Below are 6,376 nucleotides of genomic sequence, written 5' to 3'. Positions count from 1 at the left end.
TTGAGAAGATGGTCTTTTCTTTACTACATTACATTTGTATCTTTCTCACAAATCAGTTATCGAAGAGAGTGAAGGAAAAAACTCCCAACAGAGAGAAAATATTTGAAAAATCACATATTTGACAAGGACTCACCCCAGAATAAAAAAGGAACTCTCAAAATACCACAGTAAGAAAACAACCCTATTAAAACATGGCTTAAAAATAAAAAAGGCCTAAACTACCAGACCCTTCAGCAGAGAGAGTATTTGGAAGGCAAAGAAATACATGAAAAAAATGTTCAACATCATTAACCATTGGAGAAATGCAAATTAAAACCATAGTGAGTTACTACTGGACACAGGTTAAAATGGCTAAAATAAAAATTACTAATAATATTAAATGCTGGTGAGGATGTGGAATAACCCATACATTGCTGGTAGGACTGCAAAAATGAAAATAAGAATTTTGCAACCCTGTTCAATTTTCTTTTCTTAATTTCTTATGACAACAGATGTATCATTTTTCAAAACAACTTTAACTTCATAGCATGTACTGCCTTATTTGCAGTATTAGGCTACAAAGATAATCTATTTTAAATAGGAAGATATAGCACATATCAAGATCTATTTAAAAAAACAATGTCATATTTTGGATGTGATATAAGATAGAATAAGCAGAGATATTAAGGAAAAGAACGAGATTGATTAATTTTTCTTTGTGCCTTACTTACTGGAATTATTTGAGAATGAGTAGTTCTTTAGAACTAGCAGGACAAACGAGATCCTCCTCACGGCCAAACTCTGAGCTTCTCAAGTTCAAAAGGACTATTCGACTATTGCCTGGAGCCATTTTCCTCATTGTTGATGACAGCACATGAGTGGTTCATTTTCTCTTTCACAGTGTTATGCCCTTTAGCTAATTCTGAATAAAACTGCTACACTTGTTTGGTGAGAATTTTTTCAACATTCCTTGTTGAACATATCCATTGTTGACACCCAGATCATAGTAAGTTCAGAGTCTAAAGGCAGCTTCCAAAACACAAATGCAAAAGAAAATAAAAATGTAATAATGAGAGAGACCTTAACATTAATGTGCCACTTGGCCTTGAAGTGTGTATTAATCTGACCTTCCCTTTCCAGTGCCAGCTCAGCCTCTGTAAAAAGAGAATTAAGATGAAGATTCTGAAAAATTCACTTGTTTCACAGGCCAAGGGCCAACTCATAGTTTAAAACTTATACTTGAGACCTTACAGAATTAAGTAATGTTTTTCACAGGTCAAAATATCTGTTTTGGATGTTTTGGTGTGCTGTTCACATTCTGGTAAACATTTGCCTAACATGTAAAGAAAAAGGTTGATGAAACATAAAATAGTCATGACCTATGCAGCACCATGAGGATAAATAATCAATATTCACCACTTTGCCCGATTCTATTTGGTGCTGTTTCTATGAAACAAAATAACTTCCAGACATAAGGTTCTGCTACTTAAAATTCAGGCATAAAAACATTTTCCTGAGACTGATTCATATCTAAACTTTCCACCAATGTCCACATGTCAGTGCCCGACCATGACTTCAGTTTATTGTCAACACACAGATAGGAAAACTCATGCATAGACCATATTTATTGAATTATTTCCTATCATAGTCTCATTGAAATGCAAAATGCTTACTGCTTAGAAAAACATATAAATCAATTACCCTAATCTGGAACTTGCAGGCAGGATATCAAATGAAAATTTAAAGGTCTTATTTTATCTGGATATGAAGTTGAGTGCTGAGAAATATGAGTTTATCAAGGACATGTTTTATTTATTATAGAAACAATACAGGCTCGTGAAAAAAAATTCATATTTTTTTATGTATAGGTAACTTCTGTTGACTTTCTCATCTTTAGCTCATTTATAGTAACTCCTAACTCCTGACTTGGAGTGTAAGGTAGGAAAGAAGATGTGAGAAAAGAGAAGGGGAGTTCAGATTTGAAACGTTTGAGTGTGAGGGGCTTTGGGGACTTTAATTGGAGTGCTCAGGGAGGACTCAAGACTGCGGATATGGTGGTATTGGGGAGAAACCCAGGCTAAAATTGCAGATCTGTGTCAAAAGCATATTGGTGCTACAAGGAGCTACAGAAATGGGGAGAGAAAATCCACTATATGTAAGTATAAAGAGGTGAGGAAAGCAACCTTGGGTGCACCAAAATTTATGGGATGGAGGGAAAGAAAGAAAGAAAGGCCAAAGGAGGAAAGAGTTCAAAGAGGAATGATTTGCCCATAGTTTCATCAGGTGATGCTGAGACATAGGATAAGATCAGCATCTTAAAGTCTTCATTTATTTTACAAATTAAGAGATCATGGCTGAGGTGGGCTGGTAGATTTCAGCAGCATAGTGTGACTGGGCAATGAGTAACAGGAGCCAGTCTTTCACTTGGCCTTATGGTGTAGAGAAAGAAATACTATAATCACAAGGGGTAAAATGCAAGTGGAAGATATTTTTTTTTTCTTTGAAAGAACAGAGAGCTCTAAGCTTATTCCCTTAGAGTGAAAGGTAAGGGAGAAATGATATTCCAGGTTCTTACCTTATGTGTCCTGGGAAACAAGTTAGGCTTCCTTTAAGAAAATTTCTCTAAATAGTGTAGGAGGAGTCAGACCAAAGGAAGGCATAAAAGACGAATCTACAGTCCCTTCCAAAGAAAGTGGTGTGAACTTACTGGAAAAGGGAAAATTCTGACAGAGTCCTACTTTGGAAAGGCAAAGGTGGGATAAGGTAGAGCTTGGAAATATTTCCCTCGGAGCTTCTTTGTCAGTCTAGAGAAGCATCCTGGTGTGTCAGCCCTAGGAAACCTAAGAACAGTCAGAAACTCCACAAAATAAAATTTATGAACAGCTGAGTTTCTCCTGACACAAGGTATTATTTCTTCCTCAACTTTTACCACCACCATCACCAAAAAACAAAAAACAAAGAATAAAAAACAAACAAAAAAACGTTTCATCTAATCTTATATTTTTATTTGAGACAGTTTTCAACTGGACTTAGGCTCAACACATCATCTTTCCCAAAAAATCTTTAAAAAAAATTTAAAGCTACTTTAAAGTAGACACCCATTTAAAAAAAATAGTCCTGACTCAGGTAATTTGTATGCCGGTGTATGGCACACTATTTGATAGTATCCATGTTACAAATAAAAATCTGTGTCAAAAATAATTTTTCCTTTTAGCAACTGTAATGTAAACATAATGTTTGAAAGACTATTTTATTTTGGGGTCCCTGGGTGGCTCAGTGGGTTAAGCCTCTGCTTTCAACCCAACTCATGATCTCAGGGTCCTGGGATCAAGTCCCGCATTGGGCTCTCTGCTCTGCGGGGAGCCTGCTTCCCCCTCTCTCTCTGCCTGCCTCTCTACCTACTTGTGGTCTCTGTCTGTCAAATAAATAAATAAAATCTTTAAAAAAAAAGAGACTATTTTATTTTGTCTTATAGTACATCCTCAGTTTCTTGCATTACCGATGGATGTCTTCTAAATAAGTTAATTCTCCAGATGCTTAGCTACATTGTAAATGCCCAAATTTATAATATGGTTCTTGAGACTGCTTGTATTCTAGTAACTAAAATCTAACAGGAATAGAAGTCATTAAGATAACAGATGGAATGTGTCAGATACATAAACGTTTGTTGTGGCTTTCGTTTTTAAAAGCAGAAAGAGGGGCACCTGGGTGGCTCAGTGGGTTAAAGCCTCTGCCTTCAGCTCAGGTCAGGATCCCAGGGTCCTGGGATTGAGCCCCGCATCAGGATCTCTGCTCAGTAGGGAGCCTGCTTCCTTCTCTCTCTCTCTGCCTGCCTCTCTGACTACTTGTGATCTCTGTCAAATAAATAAATAAAATCTTTAAAAAATAAATAAATAAATAAAAGCAGAAAGAGTTGAGCTCTCTTCTTCAGGAGTGGTGCACATTCAGAATAACCTCCTGATTCATAAGATGCTGTATGAAGTGTTCTTCTGTTTCCAAATGTTTTTGTTACAATTATTCTTTTTTTTTTTTTTTTTCACACTGGCAGAGAATGGTAAAACAGGATAGGATGTGCTGATCTCTTGCTCATGGGGCCAGTTTTAAAAGTGAAGGTCTCAGGAAATGGAAGGCTTAACCCTCATAAGAGAAGCTGGCATTCTCCATGTGAGCCAACCCTCATCACAAAGATAATGTGTTCCTGATGATTAAAGAAATTGCATGGATTTTTCTGTGCTTGGAATGACCTAGAACTATAAATAGAACCATGAAGATGGTATGTCCATAGCACAAGAAGAACATCTACCCTAGTCTTTTCTCATGGCAGTAGGAATGTTTGTTTATTCAGTGCTTCTTAGTGGGGTAACTTATCTCTGATCATCTAGATAAGCTTTTTTTTTTTAACTTTCATTTTCTAAATTGTGGTAAAATACATATAACACAGAATTGGCCATTTCAACCACTTTTATATGTACAATTCAGTCTCATTAAGTACATTTATATTCTTGTACAACCAACACCATCATGCATCTCTAGAACTTTTTTATCTTCCCAAACTGAAACTGCGTACCCATTAAACAAAAACTCCCCTCCTCCCATCCTCCCAGACCTTGACAACCACCCTTTTACTTTCTATCTCTATGAATTTGACTCTAAGTATCTCATATATGTAGAGTCAGACAATATTCATCCTTTTGTGACTGGCTTATTTCACTTAGTGTGATATCTTCAAAGTTTCAACAGTGTTACATGATGTGTCAGAAGTCCTCCCATTTTAAGTTTGAATGATATTCCATTATATGCATATGCCACAAATAATGTGCTCCTTATAACTATAGATAAATGGACTTAATACCTAAAAACAGTATTAAAAACTGAGACTTGGGGCACCTAGGTGCCTAATTTGGTTAGGTGTCTACCTTTAGCTCAGATCATGATCATATGGTCTGGCAATCTAGCACAGCCTGGGGTTCAGCGCTCAGTGGAGAGTCTGCTTAAAGGTTCTCGCCCTCTGCCCCTCCCCAGGCTCATGCGTGTGCCCAGGTGCATATGTTTCTCTCAAATAAATAAATAAATAAATAAATAAAATCTTTAAAAAAAAAACCCACAAACTGAAAATTGAATTGTTGAGTTGTGTGAAACAATTTGAAGGTACAAGTCCTAAAACTACAGATTTAACTTAGATAAAAATGCTAACTTAATTTCTAACAAAATTGGAACTTTCTTTAGCTTGGATTAATTATTAGGAGAGATAGAATGATAATGAGTTTAAACTTTATAAAGTACACGATCATTCAGATCATTTTAGTCTTTTCTATAATGGCTTTAAAATGAGAAACGGCGCCAATGGCTACAAGCGTCGTGAACAGCACTGTGTGCCGCTAAATGGTACACTTCATAGTGAACAATCACATGTTAATTTTAATGCATTAAAGAAAAATGCTATAATGATGGAAACTTTCTTTAACTTTATACTGGGATTGTATTTTTCCTATAAATATACATGTGTTGGTAGACTGTTGATACATGTGTACTACAATTAAAAGGATTATTTTAATATTAATTATTATTCATAAAAGCAAAGAGGCAGGAAACGAGCTTTGTGGGAATGCCATTGTACATGCGATTCTCTCTGCTTAGAGCCCTTCTCAAGGTCTGCCCATCGGCAGAATCCAACTCATTGACCATTTTCTTATAGAAGGATTCCCCGTTGTGTAATAATTGGTTCCCCTTTTTGGTACCTCTGTATAGCATTAGGTTCTTCCTTGTTCCCCCTGCTAAACTCGAAGTTCTTTGAGGCCAGTATCCTCCTTTCTTCCTCTTTGTATTTATCAGTCATATACTACATGCCCAGTCAATGCTGGTTCTGTTGAAACTCTTTGAGTTGAATTAATTAAAACTGATGCTCTTGCTCATTGGATTTTGCAAGCCATTGTTTCACTGTAGTTTTTTCTCAAAGGCTTCTTCCATTTGAAAAAAAAGGAAGTGGACATAGAAACTTGAAATTGGCCCTGGCTACTTTCCTGAGATCCTATGAAACTTGAGTGGAAACACGTATTTGTCAGCACATTCTCTTTAAGGAGCACACATTTATTGCTTTACTTTGAAATCAGTTGCTAGCCATTTGTTTTGTTTCTTTCTGTTTTAAAACAAAAATGTTTCTTGACTTCTTTTCTATGCCTCTTTGGTCTACTCATTATAACCAGAGCAGTTTAATTTTCTAATAACTACCTGTGGTATATAAAGCATTGCCCGATATCCTGTTGATGACAGTCACTGTTGTTGGAAGACTGAGATATGGTCAGTATAGATCAATCATACACACATGAACTCATTTAAAGACAATGGTGAAACAATGATCCAATACAAAATTATAGATGATAGAAGAAATTGGTCATAG

The sequence above is a fragment of the Lontra canadensis genome, unplaced genomic scaffold, assembly GCF_010015895.1.
Source record: "Lontra canadensis isolate GAN:19392208 unplaced genomic scaffold, GSC_riverotter_1.0 scaffold2, whole genome shotgun sequence".
NCBI classification, from domain to species: Eukaryota; Metazoa; Chordata; class Mammalia; order Carnivora; family Mustelidae; genus Lontra; species Lontra canadensis.
This window is presented reverse-complemented; position numbering follows the sequence as displayed.